This window comes from Asparagus officinalis, chromosome 5 (assembly GCF_001876935.1).
Source record: "Asparagus officinalis chromosome 5, Aspof.V1, whole genome shotgun sequence".
Classification (NCBI taxonomy): domain Eukaryota; kingdom Viridiplantae; phylum Streptophyta; class Magnoliopsida; order Asparagales; family Asparagaceae; genus Asparagus; species Asparagus officinalis.
In genome coordinates, this window is record NC_033798.1 from 73,443,200 (window position 1) to 73,468,060 (window position 24,861).

Below are 24,861 nucleotides of genomic sequence, written 5' to 3' on the forward strand. Positions count from 1 at the left end.
GCTCCTAAAAGAGCTCACACCGCCAATCAGGTAAAGTCTCACTTTTCTTTGGTAAAATTTATTAAAAGATTGGCTTCTTTTAATCCTATATGAACATTGTAGTTGAAACTTATTCTAACGAATAAATAAATAAATAAAGTAAAAGTTTATATTAGTTGGTAGAACCTAATTTAGATTGATTTCGATTACTTTTCTAGTTATAACCTTTGAAATGGGAGTCTAGCTTTGTTAAATTGGGCTTCTCGCCGCGAGAACTCTTATGGGTGCGTTTCTATTTAATTGTGATTTTGTAAACTTAACTCAGAATCGTCATGCATATGAGAAGCCTCTTAAAATCTAAAACTAGATATCACTCTAACCTTCCTCTTTCCATTGCCACCTATGCTAGCTTGATGCTGTTCAGATCAACTCCAGAACAAGTGCATGAGGACGACTTCTTTGTTCTTTAACAGAAAACAACATATCTGGCGTGTTATTTTCTGGCCTGTGGCTGATTATGTTGCAATTATATCGGGATAGTGGAATTTATTTTCCCTGTGGCTGGTTAATGATCACCCAATCGTCAGTAATGATGTAACCCTTCTTTGTACTCCTAGTGTTTTCCTTTCTCTTCCTACTGTATTGAGGCCTTTAGTAAATAAAAAATAAAAAAAATGGAGGTGGTCTTTGTTTTGGTGTAATCTAGCACATAAGAAGATTTACATGGTACGGTTGGCTCTTGACATTTTGTTGTTTAGTTTGGTCTCTGACTTCACCCTCTCTTTCCTGGTTCCTTTTAGATTTGTTCTTAGGCAGAGCTGGGGAGTTTGTATGATGTCATGATTTTGTAGTCCATGGCTTTGGGAACTTATTTTAGGTACCCTTTTTTTTTACTTTGAACATTGCTATTCACAGTACCCACTATTCGTACCTTTTTATGCAATATGAAGCTTCACAAATGCTGTTATGTATGACATAAAGTTACTAATGTTTTCTGTTGTCCAAATATACTAGGAAGTTTTTTCTTTCTTTTCTTCATGTTTTCTTGTCTACATTTCCTCATTATCAGTATTTGAGATATATTTTGATGGGTTAGACTCACCAAGATGTTTTGGTCATGTAATTTTTGTCATGGAGTTTGATTAGCTTCAATGTTTGCTGCTAATTAAAAGGCGCCTTACAGTAAAAATAATTTGATGGTTGCTGAAATTTTATCCAAATGTTGGAAATATGGTGGTGTTATTTCTAGTTGTGCTGCCAGAGAATTTTGTTAATTTTATTTTACTGGTTGGTTTCTATTGAAGTATTTATATACAAATGAAAGCCTAATGTTTGTGAAGCTAGCAACTTTCTATAAGAGCACAGATTGAAGGAAAAGGAAACGAGAAAAATTGTAGCGATTACATAACTGGCAGCTTTTTATAAGACCATCTAGTTTTTTTTTCCCATTGATATCAATTTGCAAAGGTTTGGGGGTTTCACCACACATATATAACAGTGAGAGAAAAAATTAGAGAGTTTCTTCTTGTAAAGAGAGATTGTTAAAGTTTTTCCTCATTGTGGATTCTTCTAATCTTTTCCGTGGGTTTTATCCCAAATTCATCTAGGGGATTTTTCAAGTAAAAAAAAGTGTGTTCAATTTTACTATTTTTGCACTATTATTCATTGTGACCCTACTCTATCCGGCCCCGGGTTTGTCTCAACAAGTGGTATCAGAGTCTGACTTAGAATGCATGTATTTGCTTATCGTATGCTCTTTGGCTGCCACTAAAAATTGATCATCCACATCAGAAAATAAGTTAGCTTATCATTTACCTTTTAAAGGCGTTGGGTACTATTCACGAGTATGGTATTATTCACAAATATGGTTACTATTCATAAGTATGGTTACTATTCATAAATACTATTACTATTTAAAGTGAAATAGTAGAAGTTATCATTCATGGTAGAAGCAATGGCGACGAAGTTCGAGATTGAGAAATTCAACGGGAATAATTTTTAACTATGAAAGTTAAAAATAAAGGCTATCTTGAGAAAAGATAATTGTCTAGCGGCCATCAGTGCAAGGCCGGAAGATATCGCACATGATAAGAAGTGGTACGAGATTGACGAGAATGCTATTGCTAATCTTCATCTAGCATTAGCAGATGGGTTATTATCAAGCATAGAGGACAAGAAAATAACAAAGGAGATCTGGGATACTCTAACAAAGCTATATAAGGTCAAACCTTGCATAACAGAATCTTGTAAAAAATAAAGATTTTACACTCTGAGGATGACATAATCTACATCGACGACCAACCACATCAACACCCTAAATGCATTGTTCTCCAAACACACAATATTGTGGCATACTATTGAAGTGAATGAACGTGCAGAGTTTCTACTTCAAAGTCTACCTGATTCGTATGATTTGCTCATTATCAATCTAACAAACAACATCCTTACAGACTATCTAGTCTTCGACAACATTACAGTAGCCGTTCTGGAGGAAGAAAATTTATTTAGGGGATTTTCCACGTAATAATCTGTGTATTTAATTTTACTATTTTCGCACTACTATTTGCTACGACACTGCTCTATCAGGCCCCGTGTGTAGAAACGGCAACAAAGTTTAGGAGAAAACAAACAGGAGGCATTTTGGAAGCTTTACGATTGATCGCACATGGCACGATGGCCGACCGCGAACGTGCACATGATAGGTTGGTCTCTGGACTTTTGGCGATCGATCGCGATGGGTTCTGCGGTCGACCACGCCAAAACCATGTAGGCGATTTGGTCTTTGGACTTTTAACAGTCGACCACACGATGGGTTTGGCAGTCGACCGCGTAGCGGGTTTGGGCCTGATTCTGTTTTCTGATCCGCTTCATTGTGAGTTGATATATAACCCTAAACACGTTTTTTAGGTTATACAAGGACGATTTTGAGCAGCCTTGGAGAGAGATTATTGCATTCTTTGTGGGATGATTTGTGAGAAATTTAGAGAGCTTTGTTTGAGGGTTTTTGTGAGATTTGTAACGCTATTTGTAATTCTCTTTATCTCTAATAATAAATACTCCCCCCTTCTTGCCATGTGGACGTAGACAACTTGCCGAATCACGTAAATTGGTTTGTCTTGTTGTGATTGTGATTTTTGATTGTGTTTTGGTTGTGATCTTTCTCGTTCTTGTTCGTGCGTTATTTGGCTTTCGAGTTCCACTGCGCACAACAAGTGGTATTAGAGCTTCGGGTTTGGCTTGGGGCTTGTTCGAAGAATTCACTGTAGGATTCTTATTTGGAGAGTTAGATCTACAACATGGGTGATGCAAGCACATCGGGGTCGTCCCTTACGAAGGCGATATAGAATTTGAGCATCAATAATACAAAGATTGATGTTCCGAAGTTCGATGGCAAGATAAATTTCGGTTTGTGGAAGTGTCAGGTGATAGATGCGTTGGATGTACATAATTTGGAGGAGACTCTTGAGTTGCAAGAGAAAGTGAGAGACATAGAGGACAATGTTTGGAAGAAAATGAATAGTAGAGCTTGTGGAGTTCAGTCATGCTTGACGCCGGATCTTATTTATGATGTGATGAACGAGATGTTGGCCTTCTTGTTTTGATGATGTTTAACAAACAATTTACTTCTAATGTTGTTTGTCTAGTATTTGTGTTTTCTTATTTATTATAGACAAATAACGTTGTTGGAGGATGGATGGAATAGAGCTTCAACGATCATATCCAAAGGAGGTTGGCGGAATGTCGGTGAAGCTTATACAATTCAAAGTTAAAGATCAAGTTCAAGCTTTATCCGCAACGTGTACCAAGTTGAGCTACAATGAAGATCAAGATCAAGCTTGGGTAACTTTAGTTTAGATTTTATATTATGTGTGTTAGATACTCTGAGCTCAATATAATATACACACACATTTTATTGGTTTCTTCGTATATATATATATATAGTTATATATATATACACAAGTTTTGGTTTCTATGCATATATATAGTTTTATATATATACATACATAGTTTTGAGTTTTGATGTTTATAAATATGAAATCACATGTTTCATATTTACTATTGTGTTTTGGTATTTATTGCATAGAATCTGCAATTTTGTGAAAATATTATATTCTTAGTTTTTGGACTTAAAAATAATCATATACATACCTTATTAAGTCTATATAATCATTGTGCAAAGTTTTAAAACATGGTTTAGCCAAAATGTCAAAATTCACATGTTTACATTTTCGTGTTTTGGACTATTTTGCAAAATGATGATTTTTTCACAAATGGGAAATGCAATTTGGAAAATTCCTTTTGTAACATGTTCATTTACATGTTTATATATATTTTCCAAAGTTTCATTATTTTTGGACTTCATTTGTTATTTTTAACATATTTTTCAAAGTCTTAAAATCAGCTCTAAAACCTGTTTTTTCTGCTGTGTCAGTTTTCGGTCGACCGCACCGGTCGACCGATCATTTGTTCTTTTGTCACCATACAGCAAAGAGTTGGTCGGTCGACCGGTGCGGTCGGTTTGTTTTTCTCGTTTTTGATCTGGATCGTGGTCGACCGAAAATTTCGTCGGTCGACCGAAAATTTCGTGGGCCGCCCGCCGCTCAGTCTGACAGTTTCCAACGGCTAGTTTTGTTACCGTTGGCTGGGGTTTTTGTTCTTTTGTTTTGGGAGTTTTTGACTGAGATTTCAAGTGGGTATAAATACCCTATTGCTGTTGTTTTTCAACTAAGCTAAGAAGTGTTTTTAAAAACAAAGTTTTTTAAACAAGGGTTTAGGGTTTTACAGTTTGTTTAAGATTGGGTTTCTGTTTACAAAAGAGGAAGTTCTCACTGCAGATTGAGGGATTCATTCTCAATCCTCTTCATCCTCTTCTTTGTGTTTATAGAGAAGTTTTCTAACTCTTTTCTCTAGCAATTTCATTATTGATTTTCATATTCTTATTATTGCTAGTTTGCTAATTGAGTTAGATTTTATTTTACTCATTGTTACACACACCCACATTGAGCTTTTAGTATTTACATACATAGTATAGTTGGGTGGTGAGAGATTGTAACTTTGAGTTGTGCTTTCATTGTGTTCTCATCCATAATTGAGAACAATCAATTATTGTATTGAGCCTTATTGTGAGAGACGTAGGACGGAAGGTCCGAACTCTGTGATCATATTGCTTGTTTGAGTTTGTCTTTGGCGTATTTGTTTTTGCATTTATCTTATATCGCCAATTGTGCATTGCTCATTTATTTTATCCACTATCTTGTTTAGATTGTTTACCCCTTGTGTTAGTTTACATATCCTTGCATATATCATATTGTATATCTCTTTGGTAGGATATATCATCTTGTGTTAGTTTATAGATCCTTGCTCGTATATATATTTCATCATATAGGATATATCTCGTTGTTCATATTGCTTATCCTAGCTTATATAGTTGTTATATTTCATACTTGCTAGGATAACTTGATAATTAATTTTAATTGGCATTTAATCGGATTAGATTAGCATAAGACCCTAATCACCCCCCAACACAAGACATCGGCGAAGAAATTGTGGGAAATACTCAATTAAAAGTATCTCGCGAAGAGCATTGAGAATCAGTTTTACTTGAAGAAGAGGTTTTACCAGTTCAAGATAAAGATGAGAGTTTTCATTAGGGAGCATGTAAATAACTTCATGAAGTTACTTTCAGATATGGCCAATGTAGACATCATGGTTGATGATGAAGACAATGCGATGTTACTTTTGTGTTTGTTGCTGGAGGATAATTACGGTACGTTTGTTATCACTATGATCAATGAAAGAACTATTGTTAGCTATAAGGAGGTGACCTCAGCATTGGTGAACTATGAGTTGAGGAAGAGTGATGGCGAACTCTCCGAGAAGGCATCAGGAGATGCATTAGCAGTTCGTGGCCGTAGTCCAAACCGCCGCCAAGTCAACCGCTCAAAATCAAAGATAGATATGGCTATAAGAGTGTTGGTAGAAATCAATATCGTTTTTGTAAAGAAGAGGGACATTGGAAGATCGGCTGCCCAAAGTTGAAGGACAAAGTCGGGAAGAACAAAGGAAAAACTGTACAAGCTTCAGAAGTGAATGTTGCAAAAATTATTGACGAACATTCAGATTCAGATTCTTCAGGCTATTCGTGTCCTGCACTATCGTCAGTTTGCTATGCCGACTTTACGGAGTAGATGTTGGATTCGGGAGCCACATATCATATTTGTCCTAGGAGAGATTGGTTCTCCAGCTTTGAGGAGCTGGAAAGAGGAGATGTCGTGCTTATGAAAAATGATCACATATACCTTATTGGTGGTATTGGTTCAGTCTATATCAGGATGCATGACGGGGTGGATAAGGGGTTGAAAGATGTGAGGTCTGTGTCGTAGTTGACGAAGAACATCATTTTTCTTAGTACTTTGGAGGCAACAGGTTATCGGGTGACCTTAGAGGATGCTACTGTAAATGTCACGAAGGGTTTTATGGTGGTGATGCGAGGTGCCAGGAAAAATAACTTATACTACTTGAAGGGAAAGACAGCTACAGGGGTCTGGCAGCTTCTATCACTATAGAGGAGGACACCACCGACTTATCACACATGCGTTTAGGACACACTGGTGATAAGTCCCTGTAGACATTGGAGAAATAGGGGCTAATTGAAAGATACAAAAACCTGCAAGATAGAGCTGTGTGAGCATTGTGTACTTGAGAAGAAGACTAGAATAAAGTTTGGCACCGCCATTCACAACACTCAAGGTATATTGGATTACATTCACACAGATGTTTGGGGCCCTTCCAAGCACACATCACTTAGTAGGACCAACTATTTTGTCACTTTCATTAATGATTATTCTAGAAAAAATTAGGTATATACAATGAAGCATAAACATGAGGTCCTGGATATTTTTGTAAAATGGAAGAAGAAAGTAGAGTTGCAGACATGTAGAAAGGTGAAGACTCTTCGTTCAGATAACGGTGGAGAGTCCAAGGTGAAGACTCTTCGTTGAGATCACGGCATTAGGTGACACTTCACAGATCGAGAGACATCGCAACAGAACGGGATGACTGAGAGATTGAACCGTACATTGCTGAAGAAGGTGCGATGTATGATGACACAGAGTGGATTGCCTAGATTTTTTTGGACCGAGGCGTTAGTTTATGCGAGTCATCTCGTTAATAGGTTGTTGTGCACTGCGTTACAGAAAAAGACCCTTTATGGAGCGTTGGTCTGGTTCAGTGGCTAGTAACTATGAGTCGTTTCGGATATTCGGGTGTCCTGCTTATTGTCATGTCAATGATAGAAAATTGAATCCGAGGGCGAGGAAAGCAGTCTTTGCAGGATTTAGAGAATGTGTTAAAGGCTTCAAGTTATGGAATCTACATGACAAAAAGATAGTCATAAGCAGAGATGTCACATTTGATGAGACGTACATGATGAGGCATCAAGTTCCTCGGCATGTGGAGGAAGACCAGATTTGTAGAATATCGCAACAGGTGAAGGATGATGTGACTTCACCCACTTCAAATAGCATTGTATCCATTGAGGCTCCTACATAGATGACACTGGAAGGAGATAGGATGACAGACGAGCATTTAGAGGATACAGTGAGTGGTGAAACTCAGAAGCAGGGTCATGTTCAGGAGTCCATTATAGCAAATAGATCTAGAAGGGAAATTCGTCGGCCAGCTAGATACAATGATGTCATGGTTTCATATGCTTTGTCAGTGGAGGTCGTTGATGATATGGTTCCTTTTACATTCAGGGAGGCAGAGTCTAGCTCTGATTCGATCAGGTAGAGGGAAGCTATGAAGGAGGAGATGCGGTCTCTTCAGAAGAATGACACTTGAATACTTGCAAAGCTACCTAAGAGAAAGAAAGCTATTAGTCGCAAGTGAGTATATGCGAAGAAAGAGGGATCTTCTATTGGGGACATTAGGTACAAAACCAGATTGGTTGCTAAGGGATATGCACAGCTTGAGGACGTTAATTACAACGAGGTATTTTTACCCGTTGTGAAGCATTCGTCGATTCGGATTTTATTGACATTGGTAGCACAGCTGGATTTGGATTTGGTCCAGATGGATGTTAAGACAGCCTTTCTACATAGAGATTTAGATGAGGAGATCTACATGACATAATCTTTGGGATTCAAAGCTGCAAGAAAGGGAGATTTAGTGTGCAAGCTGAAAAAGTTTCTTTGTGGTTTGAAGCAATCGTCGCGACAGTGGTACAAGAGATTCGACAGCTTCATGATTGGCCATGGATACACGAGGAGCCCATACGACCCATGTGTTTACATGCACAAGCTACAGGATGGTGAGTATATTTATTTGTTGTTATATGTTAATGATATACTTATTGCTTCTAGGAATTCTTTGGCTATTCGAAAGTTAAAAAATGAGCTGTCATCTGAGTTTGAGATGAAGGATCTTGGAGAAGCTAAGAAGATATTGGGTATGAAGATCGAGAGAGACAGGTTGAAGGGGTGATTGAAGCTTACATAGAGGAGTTACTTGCAGAAGATGTTGAAAAAATTCAGCTTTGATGGCAATGCAAATGTTGTGAATACTCCATTGGCTCCCCACTTCAAGCTTTCAGCTAATATGTCACATGTTTCAGTTGAGGACAGAGATTACATGTCAAAGGTTTCATATGCCAATGTGGTGGGTAGCTTGATGTATGCGAGGGTGTGTACGAGGTCAGATTTGCCACAAGCTGTGAGCATGGTATCGAGGTACATGCACGACCCCGGAAAGGGTCATTGGGTGGCTGTAAAGTGGATTCTATGGTATATTAAAGGCATCGTGGATGTTGGTTTAATTTTTCAGAAGAATGAGAAGAATGGGCAGGATTCTATTATCTATATGGATTCAGATTATGCAGAGGATCTTGACAAGCATCGGTCTACTTCAGGATAAGTATTTACATTGGTAGGAGCACCGGTTTGTTGGAGATGTACACTTCAGTCTACAGTGGCACTCTCTACTATAGAGGCGGAGTATATGGCGGTGACTGAAGCTGTTAAGGAGGCTTTGTGGTTGCATGGATTGTTAGATGACTTGGGGATTGCACAGGAGACCATTCGGGTATATTGTGATAGTATGTCGGCTATCTATTTGCAGAGAACCATGTTTATCATGCACGCACGAAGCACATTAATGTTAGATTCCACTTTGTTCGTGATATTTTGGATGATGGAGACGTCATATTAGAAAAGATCCACATGAAGGATAACCCTACGGATATATTGACCAAAGTTGTTTCAGATGTGAAATTTGGTCATTATTTGAAGTTATTGAACATTCTTCAATGTTAAGGGCCTTTGGAGGCCATTTGGGTGAACTACGTTCGGCTTGATTCCTTGGGCAAGAGGATACGTAGGTAGTCTTTTTCAATGCAGCCGGGTTGTATTTGTTGATTTCGATGGGGAAGATTGTTTAAACTCTCATTTTGGTTCCTGACTTGTTGTGGATTGAGTCCATTGTTATGGATTGATTCCATGGCATCCTGGACGCAGCAAGTGGGACGTTTGGTTGGTATTGGTATCGGCTCAGTTTTTGGTAAAACGTTTGTCGGGGTGGAGAATTATAGAAACGCCGACGAAGTTCAGGAGAAAACAAGAATGAGGCATTTTGAAAGTTTCACAGTCGACCGCACATGGCGCGGCGGTCGATCGCGAACGTGCACATGATAGGGTTGGTCTCTGGACATTTGGCAGTCGACCACGATGGGTTCTGTGATCGACCGTGCCAAAACCCTGTAGGCAATTTGGTCTCTAGACTTTTGGCAGTAGACTGCACGATGGGTTTGACGGTCGACCGCGTAGCGGGTTTGGGCCTGATTCTGTTTTCTGATCCGCTTCATTGTGAGTTGATATATAACCCTAAACATGTTTTTTAGGGTTATACAAGGACGATTTTGAACAGCCTTGGAGAGAGTTTATTGCATCCTTTGTGGGAGGATTTGTGAGAGATCTAGATAGCTTTGTTTCAGGGTTTTTGTGAGATTTGTAACCCTATTTCTAATTCTCTTTACCTCTAATAGTAAATACTCTCCCCTCCTTGCCATGTGGACGTAAACAACTTGCCGAACCACGTAAATTGGTTTGTCTTGCTGTGATTGTGATTTGTGCTTGTGTTTTGGTTGTGATCTTTCTCGTTCTTGTTCGTGTGTTATTTGTCTTTCAAGTTCCGCTGCGCACAACACTGTGTTTGTTTGGATGGAGAGTAGAGAAGGGAAGGGGAAGATAATTTTTAGTTTAACCTTGTTTGGGAGTTTTATTGGGAGGGTAGCAGAGGAAAATAAGGAGAAATTTTACACTAAAATCTTACACCCCAAATTGGGAGGTAAAGGAGGGAAAGGGAAAATTGACAAGCTCCTTTCCTTTTCCTACCCTTCCTTCCCTTCACTTAGTGAGCTCCCAAACACAGTGTTAATGCTAAGGATTGGCTCACTAGATACTTTCTCATTTTTAAGAGGCTAAAAGTCCACTACGTGACAAGTTAGATCTAATCCTAATCTATGATCAATATTATATTATTATTTCCATGCTCTTTGATACTATAACACAAATTAATTCCAAAATAGAAACACAAGGTCCTAACTGCAATTCACTAGTAAAATATGTAAAACCCCGTAAAATCTAAAAATATTATGATTAATAGTGATAAATGAGTTTTATTATGATGAATATCATTTAATGATGAATGAGCATGATAGTAATTGATTTGAGATCAATTAAGAATATATATGAGAGTATACAAGTGTTAATCATGATTTCAGCAGCGTTTCGGTATAAATATATATATATATATATATTATATACTATATATATATACTATATAGTATATATATATATATATATATATTTATATATATATATAATATATTAGTATTGAAGAGAGTAGAAGAAGAAGAGAGAGGGAGAGAGAAGATTATATTAATGGGTATCATTGTCATAGGCAGGGATTTCCTCTTGACGCCTATGCTGGCACACATCCCACCATCCTCATAAAGTAGGAGAAAGAGTGCTGTTAGACCCGTAGAGGGTGATTAGTGTGTTTATGCCTAATCTAATCCGTTAAATGCAATTTAAATAATAATTAATACTGTTATCCTAGCAGTATAAAATACAAACAAGATTATGTGAGCTAGGATAAACAATATGAACAGGATATATCCTAGCAATGAGGATATACTAGTAGTTATAATGCCAAGGATATATAACTAAGGGTGATATAAACATAAATAAGATAAACAACGATAGTGATAATATGAACTAAGAGTAAATACAATTGGCGAATATAAGATATGAGCAGAACTATAAATGAACGCCAAGGCACAACTCAAACAGCACTATTATGATCACGGAGTTTCGACCTTCCGTCCTACGGTCTCCGCTCCCACTCCCGCGGGAGAAATCCACTAAACACAATCCGCGTTTGGAAGCCGAACTTCTTCTACACACTTCGCGTTTTCTAGCTAACGCGAAACTTACAAACTCACACTCTCTGAAATCACACTCTAACACCACTAAGTGTTGGACGCTAGCCGTGTCTCCCTCAAGTGCTCGCCTTACAACCTCCCTGGCACGCTCAACCGACGCCACTCCTCTTGCGACGATCTCCGCTCTAATCACACACCATCACTCGGGTACACAGTGTATTACAAAAGTGCATTCTCGACAATAAGCACACAATAATGACAAATGATTGCTTCTCAAGACACAAGGTTGACGAACCAATTAAGCTCACTCTCATGTCAACGCACACAACTAAATTATACTTATGAGAAATACAATAGCTCAATTAGGTTTGTGGTGAAACAAAGAGTATCAATAAAACATTAAACTAAACTCAATATATAAATCTAGCTCTATGGCAAATATTAATCAATCAAAATAAGATTGCTAGATGAGTTTCAGCAAACATTCTCTAAATATGACCAAAGAGTAGTGAGAGTGATGCTCAAACACCAAAGGGATGATCTCCACTTGCTCTTGATGGAAATTGAATCACAAACCAACCCTCAATTTGCTTAAAGCTTCTTTAAACCAAACCTAAACAAACACTAAACAAGTTTAAACCTTGTTACACACCTTTTAAACATTCTCTTGTTAGTTGAAAGAAAACAGCAAAGGGGTATAACCCACGTCAAACTCAGCCAAAAACTCAAAAAGAAAGACCAAAAGGCCCACCAGAAAAACAGCTCAGAAATAAGTCGTTGAAGTCTAACGGCTCTCATTGTAGGTCGACCGCAAAACTTCCGTCGACTCGACGCGATGAGAGCAAACACGGGAAAACATTGCTGGACGCATCGTCGGTCGACCGGATGCGTCGACGATGGAGTTTTTTCGCGGTCGACCGGACCGGCGACCGACAGACTCTCGCCTCGCAGTGAACATATGAACTAAGTTCGGTCGACCGAGTGCGGTCGACGGATACTGATACCTTCGAAAACAGTTTTGGAAAGCGTATACATCTGATTTTGGAAACAACTGTTTTAAAATATCAAAAATTTCAAAAAATTTGTAAATTTGGAGAAAATGAATTGTAAACATGCATAATAAACATGCTTACAATGCCTGCGCTTTCGTAAAAAGGACTCCCAAAGAAAAATATCGTTATATTAGCAAATAGTCCAACAACACGAAAATGTAACATGTGAATTTTTTTGAGCATTTTGGCTAAACCAACTCTTGAAACTTAGGCAAATTATTATAGACTTAGTAAAACATGTATTAAACTGATATTAATGTCTATAACTAATAAGAACAATTATTTCACAAAATTGGCATTATTCTATGCAGTTTTCAAACAAGCACAATAGAAAATATGAAATGTATAATTTCATATATATATTATAAAAACTCAAAAACACATTATGTATATATAATAACTATATATATGCATAGAACAAAACTTATGTATCTATATATATATCTATATATATATATCGAAAAACCAAAAATGTGTGTGTTATAGATATTGAGTTACACGTATTAAACACACATAATATAAACTTAACTTTAATCACCCAGCTCGTCTTGATCTTCAATAAGCTTGACTCTGGTTAACTATAATGCCGGCATGGAACTATGAGAGTTCGCAGATCTTGAACTAGATTGCACAAGTCAAGCTTATTGAAGATCAAAAGATGGCTTGGTGATTTAGTGATACAGTTTATAATTATGTGTGTTTAATACGTTAGCTCAATATCTATACACACACATTTTATTGGTTTCTTCGTATATATATTAAATTAATACGTATATATATATATATATACATAAGTTTGGTTTCTATGCATATATAATAGTTAATCATATATACAATACATGTGTTTTGCAGTTTATTATGATTATAATATATCGAATATTAACAATTTCATAATTTTCTATTGTGTTGTTTGAAAACATTGCATAGAAATATGCAATTTTGTGGAAAATGATTGTTTTATTAGTTTATAGAGACGTTCAATATCAGATTCATACATCGTTTTACTAAGTCTATAATATCATTTTGTAAAGTTTCAAGAGTTGGTATTAGCCAAAATGTCAAAAATTCACTGAGTGTTTACATTTTCGTGTTTTGGAGCCTTATTTTGCTAAATATGATATTTTTTTCTTTGGGAGTCCTTTTTCTGAAACCAGCATTGTAGCATGTTTATTATCAAATGTCTAGCAATCATTCTCTCCAAAGTTTAGCATTTTTTGACAATTTATTTGATATGTTTTAAAAACAGTGTTTCAAAATCAGAATTGTACAGCCTTCAAACTCGTTTTTTCAAGCAAGTATAGTATTCGGTCGACCGCACTGGTCGACGGAGGAAACTTGAGTTCATATGTTCACTGGGCCGACAGAGAGTCTGTCGTCGATTTCCGGTCCGGTCGCGAAAAACTCCAATTTTTTAAAGCTGTCATTTAACGGATTTAGATTTATCATAAACCTAAATCACCTCTAGGTCTAACACACTCTTTCTCCTACTTTATGAGAGATGGTGCGGATTTGCCACTAGGGTCAAGAGGAAATCCCCTCCTCATGACAATGATACCCATTTAATAAATCTCTCTCTCTCCCTCTCTCTCTCTATCTCTCCTAATATAATATATATATATATATAATATATATATATATATATATATACTAATATAGTATATATATATATATATAATATATATATATATATATATTTATACCGAAAACCTGCTGAAATCATGATTAACAGCTTGTATACTCTCAATATATATTCTAATGGATCTCAATATCAATTACTATCATGGCTTGAATTATCATTATATATAATGATATATATTATATATAATATATATATATATATATATATATAATATATATATAATATATATATATATATAAATTAACCAACATACCGAAACCGCTGAAATCATTAACACTGTATACTCTCATATATATTCTTAATTGATCTCTAATCAATAACTATCATGCTTCATTCATCATTAAATGATATTCATCATAATAATAATCATTTATCACTCATTAATCATCCCCACCCCCAATATTTTTTAGATTTTTACGCCGGTTTAGCATATTTTACTTACGTGAATTGCAGTAGACCTTTGTTTTCTATTTTGGATTAATTTGTGTTAATAGTATACAAAGAGCCATGGAAATAATAATATAATATTGATGCAAGATTAGGAATTAGATCTAACATTGGTCACGTAGTGGATTTTAGCCTCTTAAAAATGAGAAAGTATCTAGTGAGCCAATCTTGATTAACACTGTGTTTGGGAGCTCAACTAAGTTGAAGGGAAGGAAGCGTAGGAAAAGGAAAGGAGCTGTCAATTTTCCTTTCCCTCCTTTGACCTCCCAATTTGGGTGTAATTATTTAGTGTAAAATTGTCTCCTTATTTTCCTCTGCTACCTCCCAATAAACTTCCCAAACAATGGTTAAACTAAAAGATTATCTCCCCTTCCCTTCTCTACTCTCCATCCAAACAACACGTGTTGGTGCCGCAGCGGAAACTTTGACAAAACAAATAACACACGAACAAGAACGAGAAAATCACAACCAAAACACATACCACAAAATGCACAATCCAGCAAGACAACCAATTTACTGGTTCGGCAAGTTGTTTACGTCCACATGGCAAGGAGGGGAGAGTATTTACTATTAGAGGTAAGAGAATTAGAAATAGGGTTACAATCTCACAAAAACCCTGAAACAAGCTATCTAGATCTCTCACAAATCCCCCACAAAAGATGCAATAAACTCTTCTCCAAGGCTGTTCAAAATCGCCTTGTAAAACCTAAAAAACATGTTTAGGGTTATATATCAACCACAATGAAAGCGGATCAGAAAACCAGAACAGGCCTCAAACCGCTACGCGGTCGCACCGTCAAACCCATCGTGCGTCACTGCCAAAAAGTCTAAGACCAAATTGCCTACAGGGTTTTGGCCACGGTCGCATCACAGAAACCATCGCTGTCGACTGCAAAGTCAGCAGACCAACCCTACATGTTGCACGTTCCGACGACCGCCGGCATGTGCGGTCGACTGTGAAACGTTCAAAATGCCTCATTCTTGTTTCTCCTGAACTTCGTACGCGCGATTCATATAATTCTCTCCACCACCCGACAAACGTTTTACCAAAAACGTGAGCCGATACCAATACCAACCAAACGTACACACATCTGCTTGCTTTTCCAGATGATAGCCATATGGTCCAATCTCATAATTGATGTGACTCATCCGACAACAAGACCAGGAATCCATTACATGTGTAGTATGTAAAACAATCCTCCCAGTCGAGAATCACACCACTATAATACACCGGCCGTGCAGTGACAAAAGGTGAACTTATCTACGCTACTCATCCCTCGTTGTTCCAAGTATTCAAGCCGAACTGAGTCACCCAAATGGCTCCAAAGGCGCGGCAAAGAACTTAAATCAAATGCGTTAAGAAATGTTCGAATTATTGACTTCACCAATTATCATGAGCCAATTTCACATCTGAACAACTCTTAGTAATATATCCGAGTGGGTAGGGTACCCTCATGTGGATCTTTTCTAAATGATGACGTCTCCTCAATCCAAAAATATCACGAACAAAGTGGAATCTAAACATTAAATGTGCTTCGTGGCATGATAACAGGTCTCTGCAAATAGTATAGACCACTATCACAAATATACCCGAATGGTTCCTGTGCAATCCCCAAGTCATCTAACAAATCCATGCAACACACAAAGCTCCTTAACAGCTTCAGTCCCGCCATATACTCGCCTCTATAGTAGAGACGGCCACTGCACTAGACTGAAAGTGTACATCTCCAAACAAACCGGTGCTCCCTACAATGTAAATACTTATCCTGAAGTAACCGAGCTCTGTCAAGATCCTTGCATAATCTGAATCCATATTAAGATAATAGAATCCTGCCTTCTTCCTCATTTCTTCCTGAAAAATCAAAACAAATCCACGATGCCTTTAATATACAAAATAAATCCCACTTTACAGCCACCCAATGACCCTTTCGGGCGTGCATTGTACCTCAGACCATGCTCACAGCTTGTTGGCAAATCTGACCTCGTACACACCCTCGCATACATCAAGCTACCCACCACATTGGCATATGAAACCTTTGACATGTAATCTCTGTCCATCGAACTGAAACATGTGAATATTAGCTGAAAGCTTTGAAGGGGGAGCCAATGGAGATTCACAACATTTGGCATGCATCAAAGGCTGAATTTTTTCAACATCTTCTGCAAGTAAGCTCCTCTTGAAGCTTCAATCACCCCTTCAACCTGTCTCTCTCGATCTTCATACCCAATATCTCTTAGCGTTCTCCAAGATCCTTCATCTCAAACTCAGATGACCAGTCATTTTTTAACTTTCGAAGAGCCAAGAATTCCTAGAAGCCCCCAATAAGATATCATTAACATATAACAAAAATAAATATTACTACCATCCTGTAGTTGTGCATCGTAAACACATGGGTGTATGGGCTCCCGTGTGATCCCATGCAATCAGTGAACTGTCGAATCTCTTGTACCACTGTACGCGACCGATGCATTCAAAACCCACAAAGAACTTTTCAGCTCGCACACTAAATCTCCCTTCTTGCCCAGCTTTGAATCAAAGATTATGTCATGTAGATCCCTCATCTAAATCTCTATGTAGAAAGGCTGTCTTAACATCCATCTATTGGGAACAAATCCAAATCCAGCTGTGTACCAATCGTCAATAAAATCCGAATCGACGAATGTTCACCAACGGGTAAAAATACCCCTTCTAATTCAACTCCTCAAGCTGTGATATTCCCTTAGAACAATCTGGTTTACCTAATGTCCCAATAGAAGATCCCTCTTCTTCGCATATAGCTCACTTGCGACTAATAGCTTTCTTTCTCTTAGTAGTGCAATGTATTCAAGTGTCATTCTTCTGAAAAGACCGATCTTCCTCCTTCATTTAAAGCGGCGTTTTTCCCCTACCACTGATCGATCAGAGCTAGACTCTGGGGCTCCCTGAATGTAAAAGGAACCATATCATCAACGAACCTCACTGACAAAGTCATATAAACCATGACATATTGTATCAGCTGGCCGACGAATTCCCTTTCTAGATCTATTTGCTATAATGCGACCTCCTGAACATGACCCTGCTTCTGAGTTTACCACTCACTGTATCCTTCTAAATGCTCGGTCTTCATCCTATCTCCTTCAGTGTATCCTATGTAGAGCCTCAATGGATACAATGCTATTTGAAGTGGTGAATCACATCATCCTTCACTGTCTGCGATATTCACAATCTGGTTTCCTCCACATGCCGGGAACTGATCCTCACAGATAGTCTCATCAAATGTACATCTCTGCCTTAGGACTATCTTTTTGTACATGTAGATTCCATAACCTGAAGCCTTTAAACTTCTCTAAATCCTCAAAGACTGCTTGATTTCCTCGCCCTCGGAATTCAATTTTCTATCATTGACATGGACAATAAGCAGGACACGAATATCCGAAACGAACTCATAGTTACGCCACTGAACCAGAACCAACGCTCCATAAAGGTCTTTTTCTGTAAACGCAGTGAAACAACCTAGTAAGACGAGATGACTTCGCCATAAAACTAACGCCTCCTCCAAAAAAATCTAAGGCAATCCACTCTGTGTCATCATACATCGCACCTTCTTCAGAATGTACGTTCATTCTCAGTCATCCCGTCTCTGTTGCGATGTCTCTCGATCGTAAGTGTACACTATGCTTGATCTCAACGAAGAGTCTTCACTTGGATCTCCACGTATCTGAACGAAGAGTTCTTCACCCTTATCTACATGGTCTGCAACTCTGACTTTCTTCTTCCATTTTACAAAAATATCCAGGACCTCATGTTTATGTTCATTGTATAACCTAATTTTTTCTAGAATAATCATTAATGAAAGCTGACAAAAGACAGTATGGCCACTAAGGATGTCTGCTTGGAAGGCCCCAAAATCTGTGAAATGCTAATCCAATATACCTGAGTGTTAGCTGAATGGCGGTCCAAATTATATTCTAGTTCTTCTTCTCAATAACAATGCTCACCACCAGCTCTATCTTGCAGGTTTGTATCTTTCAATTAGCCCCTATTTCATCCAATGTCTACAAGGACTTATCACAGTGTTCCTAAACGCATGTGTGATAAAGTCCGGTGTTCCTCCTCTATAGTGATAGAAGCGACCAGACCCCTGTATCGTCTTACCCTTCAAGTAGTATATAGTTATTTTCCTAGCACCTCGCTCACCACGCATAAAACCCTTCCGCTAGCACTTTACAGTGCATCCTCTAAGGTCACCCGATAACCTGTGCCTGCCAAGTAACTAAGAAAATGATGTTCTTCGCACTACGACACAGACCTGCACATCTTCAACCCCTTATCACCCCGTCATGCATCCTTGATAATAGACTGAACCAATACCACAATAAGGTATATGTGATCATTTTTCATAAGCACGACATCTCCTCTTTCCAGCTCCTCATAAGCTGGGAACAATCTTCTCCTAGCGACAAATATGATATGTGGCTCCCGAATCCAACATCTACCTCCGTAAAGCGCCATACAACTGACGATAGTGCAGGACACGAATACGCCTGAAGGAATCATGAATTGAAGTGTTCCGTCAATCAATTTTTTGCACATCACTTCTGAAGCTTGTACAGTTTTGTCCTTTGTTCTCCGACCGTGTCCTTCAACTTGGACGATCTCAATCCCTCTTCTTTACAAAAAACGATAGTTGATTTCTACCAACACTCTATAGCCATTATCTATCTTTGATTCTAGCGGTGACTGGCGGCGCGTTATGACTACGGCACACGAACTGTAATCATTCTCCGATGACCTTCTCGGAGAGTTCGCCATCACTCTTCCTCAAACTCATAGTTCACAAATGCTGAGTCACCTCCTCTATGAGCTAACAAATATCTTCATTGATCATCAGTGATAAACAACGTACGTAATTATCCTCCAGCAACAAAACACAAAAGTAACATCGCATTTCTTCATCATCGAAACCATGATGCTGCTACATTGGCCATATCTGAAAAGTAACTTCATGAACTTATTACGATTCCCTAATGAAACTCTCATCTTTATCTGAACTGGATAAAACCTCTTCTTCAAGTAAAAACTGAATCTCAATGCTCTTCGCGAGATACTTTTATTGTATCTCCCACAATTGCTCGCCGATGTCTTGTTTAACCCTAGAGGGGGGTGATTAGGTTATGCTGACATCTAATCCGATTAAACTGCAATTAAAATTAATTATCGTATTATCCTCAGCAAGTATGAAATAAAATATATAAGCTAGGATAAGCAATATGACACAACGAGATATATCCTATTATGATGAAATATAATACGAGCAAGGATCTATAAACTAACACAAGATGATATATCCTACCAAAAGAATAACCAATATGATATATGCAAGATATGTAAACTAAACACAAGAGCGTAAACAATCTAAAACAGATAGTGGATAAATAACATAGCAATACAATTGGCGATGATAAGAATAACATGCAAACAACAAATACCGCAACAGACAAACTCAAAAAGAATATATCACGGAGTTCGGACCTTCCGTTCCTTACGTCTCCGCCACCCCACTCCCGTCGAGAGAAACCACTAACACAATCGGTTTGAAAGCGGAACTTCTACCACACTCTGTGGTTCCAATTTCACCGAAAACCTCAAACAACAAAACACTATGCAAACAACATCTCTCACACCCACTAAGTGATTGAACTAACGATGTCTCCCTCAAGTGCTTGAGTACAACCTCCCCCTAGTTCGTCAACGACGCCACTCCTCTTGGACCGATCCCCGACTCTCGCCACACACTTCTCTCTTGGTGACAAGTGTATTACAAAGTGTATCGTTCTCAATTTGGCTCAATTACAATAATTAATTGTTCTCAACTATGGATGAGAACACAATGAAAGCACAACTCAAAGCTTACAGATCTCTCACCACCCAACATAATACTAATGTATGTATAATACTAAAAGCTCAAGTGCGGTGTGTGTAACACATGAGATATAATAATAATCTAACTCAAATACACACTAGCCAATAAAAGAATATGAAAATCAATAAGAAATTGCTTAGAGAAAAGAGCTTTAGAAAACTTCTCTATAAACACCAAAGAGAGATTGCGAAGAGGATTGAGAATGAAATCCCTCAATCATGCAGTTGAGAACTTCTGCTCTTTTTAAACAGAGAACCAATCTTAAACAAACTCGTAAAACCCTAAACCCTTGTTTTAAAAAACTTTGTTTTAAAAACACTCTTAGCTTAGATTGAAAAACAACAGCAATAGGATTTATCCCACTTGCAAATCCATCAAAAACTCCAAAACAAAGAACAAAAAACCGGGCCAGCAACGGTACAAAACTAGCCCCGTTGGAAACTAGTCAGACTGAAGCCCGGACGACCGAAGAAATTTGCGGCGACCGCGATGCAGATCCCAGACTGGGAAAACGATTGGCGAACTTCGGTCGGTCGACCGGTGCAGCGACCGAATGGAGCTCCTCGGTCGACGCACCGCCGCGACCGACCAACTCTTGTTATGCGCTGATCAAAAGAAGCAAATGACGGTCGACCGCGTGCTGGTCGACCGAAACTACACCAGCAGAAAAAACAGGTTTTAGAGCGATTTAAAAGACTTTGAAAAATATGTTAAAAATAAACAACAATGAATCCAAAAATAATGAAACTTTTGAAATATATATAAACATGCAAGCAACAATGTTACAAAAGGAATTTTCCAAATTGCATTTTCCCATTTGTGAAAACATCATCCATTTGCAAAAATAGTCCAAAACCGAAAAATGTAAACATGTGAATTTGACATTTTGGCTAAACCATGGTTTAAAAACTTGTCACAATGATCTATATAGACTTAATAAGGTATGTATATGATTATTTTAAGTCAAAAACTAAAGAATATAATATTTCACAAATTGCAGATTCTTGCAATAAATACCAAAAACACAATATAAATATGAACATGTGATTTTCATATATAAACATCAAAACTCAAACTATGTATGTATATATATAAAACTATATATATGCATAGAAACCAGAAAAAAAAAAACCCTGTGTGTATATATATATAACTATTATATATATATATACGAAGAAACCAATTAAAATGCTGTGTGTATATTTATTGGCTCAGAGTATCTAACACACATAATATAAATTAAACTAAAGTTACCCAAGCTTGATCTTATCTCAATTGGTAGCGAACTTGGTACACGTCGGCCCGGATAAAGCTTGAACGTTGATTTTAACTTGAATTGTATAAGTTCACCGAACATCCGCCAACCTCCTTTGAATGATGTTGAAGCTCTATTCCATCCATCCGTCCAACAACGTTATTTTTATAAATAATAGAAACACAAATACTAGACAAACCCTTAGAAAGTAAATTGTTTTTAAACATCATCAAACAAGAAGCAACATCTCGTCATACATCATTAAATAGATCCCTCAAGGTCCAGACTGAACCCACAAGCTCATACTATTCATTTTTCTTCCAAACATTGTCTCTATGTCTCTCATTTCTCTTGGCAACTCAAAGAGTTCTCCTCCAAATTATGTACAATCAACGATCTAGCACCTGACACTTCCACAAACCGAAATTTATCTTGCACGAACTTCGGACATCAATCTTTTGTATTATGGGGGGATGCTCAAATTCATATCGCCTTCGTAAGGGACGACCCCGTATGTGCTTGCATCACCATGTTGTAGATCTAACTCCTCCAAATAAGAATCCTACAGTGAATTCTCGACAAGCCCCAAGCCAAACCCGCGAAGCTCTAATACCACCTTGTATGTGCGCAGTGGCAACTCGAAAGCCAAATACGCACGAACAAAACGAGAAAATACAACCAAACACATCAAAAATCACAATCACAACAAGACAAACCATTTACGTGCATTCCGGCAGTTGCTACGTCCACATGGCAAGAAGGGGGCAGTATTTATTATTAGAGATAAGAGAATTCACAAATATCGTTACAAAATCTCCACAAAAACCCTCAAACAAAGCTTCTCTAAATTTCTCACAAATCATCCCACAAAGAATCAAATTAATCTCTCTCCAAGCCTGCTCAAAATCGTCCGTTGTATAACCTAAAAAACGTTAGTTATATATCAACTCACAAATGAAGCGGTTATCAGAAACAGAATCGGTCCAAACCGCTACCGGTCGACTGCCCAAACCCACGTCGGTCGACTGTAAAAGTCCAAGACAAACGCCTACATGGTCTTTGGCGGGGTCGACCGCAGAAACCATCGCGAATCGATCGGCAAAAGTCCGAGACAAACCTAATGTGCACGTTCGCGGCAAATTCGCCGCCATCGTGCCATTTTCAATCAATCTAAAGCTTCCAAAATTGCCTCCGTTTGTTTTCTCCTAAACTTTGTTGCCGTTTCTACACACGGGGCTGATAGAGCAGTGTCGCTAGCAAATAGTAGTGCGAAAATAGCTAATTAAATACCAAGATTATTACGTGAAAATCCCCTAAATAAATTTTCTTCCTCCAGAACGGTACTGTAATGTTCGAAACTAGATAGGTCTGTAAGGATGTTGTTGTTAGATTGAAAATGAGCAAATCATACGAATCTAGGTTTCAGACTTTGAAGTAGAAACTCTGCCACGTTCATTCACTTCAATAGTATGACAATATTGGGTTGGAGAACAACATTTAGGGTTGTTGAATTGGTTGGTCGTCGATGTAGATTATGTCATCCTCAGAGTGTAAAATCTTATTATTTACAAGCATTCTTTATGCAAGGTTTGACCTTATATAGCTTTGAATTAGAGTACCCAGATCTCCTTGTTATTTTCTGTCCTCTATGCTTCAAATAACCCATCTGCTAATGCTAGATCAAGATTACCCAATAGCAATTCTCCGTCAACTCGTACCACTTCTTATCTATTGCCGATATTCTCCGCCTGACTGATGGCCGCTAGACAATTATCTTTATCCAAGGAAGCCTATTTTAACTATTCATAGCTTAAAAATTATTCCCGCTTGAATTTGCTTCCCAATCCGAACTTCGTGCCCATTGCTTCTAACCATGAATGATAACTTCACTATTTCACTTATAAATATAATAGTATTATGAATACGTAATAACCATACTTTATGAAAACTAGTAACCATATTTGCTGAATAAGTACCGATACTCGTGAATGTACCCACGGCCTTTAAAAGGTAATGATAAGCTAACTTATTTCTGATGTGGATGATCAATTTTATGGCAGCCAAATAGCATGACATACACAAAACATGATTCTAGTCAGACTCTATACACTGTTGAACAAACCCCGGGCCGGAACAGTAGGGCACAATGAATAATAGTGCAAAAATAAGTAAAAATTGAACACAACTTATTTTTCTTGAAAAATCGCCTAGATTAATTTGATAAAACCAACGGAAAAGATTAGAAGAACCACAATGAGAAGAAAACTTAACAAACTCTCTTTACAAGTAAGAACTCTCTCTACTCTATATTTTTTCTTCACTGTATATAATGTTTGTGACAACCCCAAACCTTTGCCAAATTGTATCAATGGGGGAAAACAAAAAACTAGATGCGTCTTATAAAAAGCGCCATTATGTAATCGCTACAATTTCTCGTTTTCCTTTTCTTCAATCTGCTGTCTTATCACACACAGTGCTAGTCCAAACATTAGCTTTCATTGTTATAAATACTTCCAATAGAACCAACCAGTAAAATAAATTTAACAAAATTCTCTTGGCAGCAACAGGATCTCTCTCTAAGTTAAAATCAACGTTCAAGCTTTATCCGGGCCGACGTGTACCAAGTTCGCTACCAATTGAGATAAGATCAAGCTTGGGTAACTTTAGTTTAATTTATATTATGTGTGTTAGATACTCTGAGCCAATAAATATACACACAGCATTTTAATTGGTTTCTTCGTATATATATATATAATAGTTATATATATATACACACAGGGTTTTTTTTTTTCTGGTTTCTATGCATATATATAGTTTTATATATATACATACATAGTTTGAGTTTTGATGTTTATATATGAAAATCACATGTTCATATTTATATTGTGTTTTTGGTATTTATTGCAAGAATCTGCAATTTGTGAAATATTATATTCTTTAGTTTTTGACTTAAAATAATCATATACATACCTTATTAAGTCTATATAGATCATTGTGACAAGTTTTTAAACCATGGTTTAGCCAAAATGTCAAATTCACATGTTTACATTTTTCGGTTTTGGACTATTTTTGCAAATGGATGATGTTTTCACAAATGGGAAAATGCAATTTGGAAAATTCCTTTTGTAACATTGTTGCTTGCATGT

The 24,861-nt window shown here is 37.5% G+C and overlaps 1 pseudogene; it reads left to right on the forward strand.

The window, feature by feature from the left end:
- LOC109843894 overlaps positions 1-668 on the forward strand; it is a 67,632-nt pseudogene extending 66,964 nt beyond the window's left edge.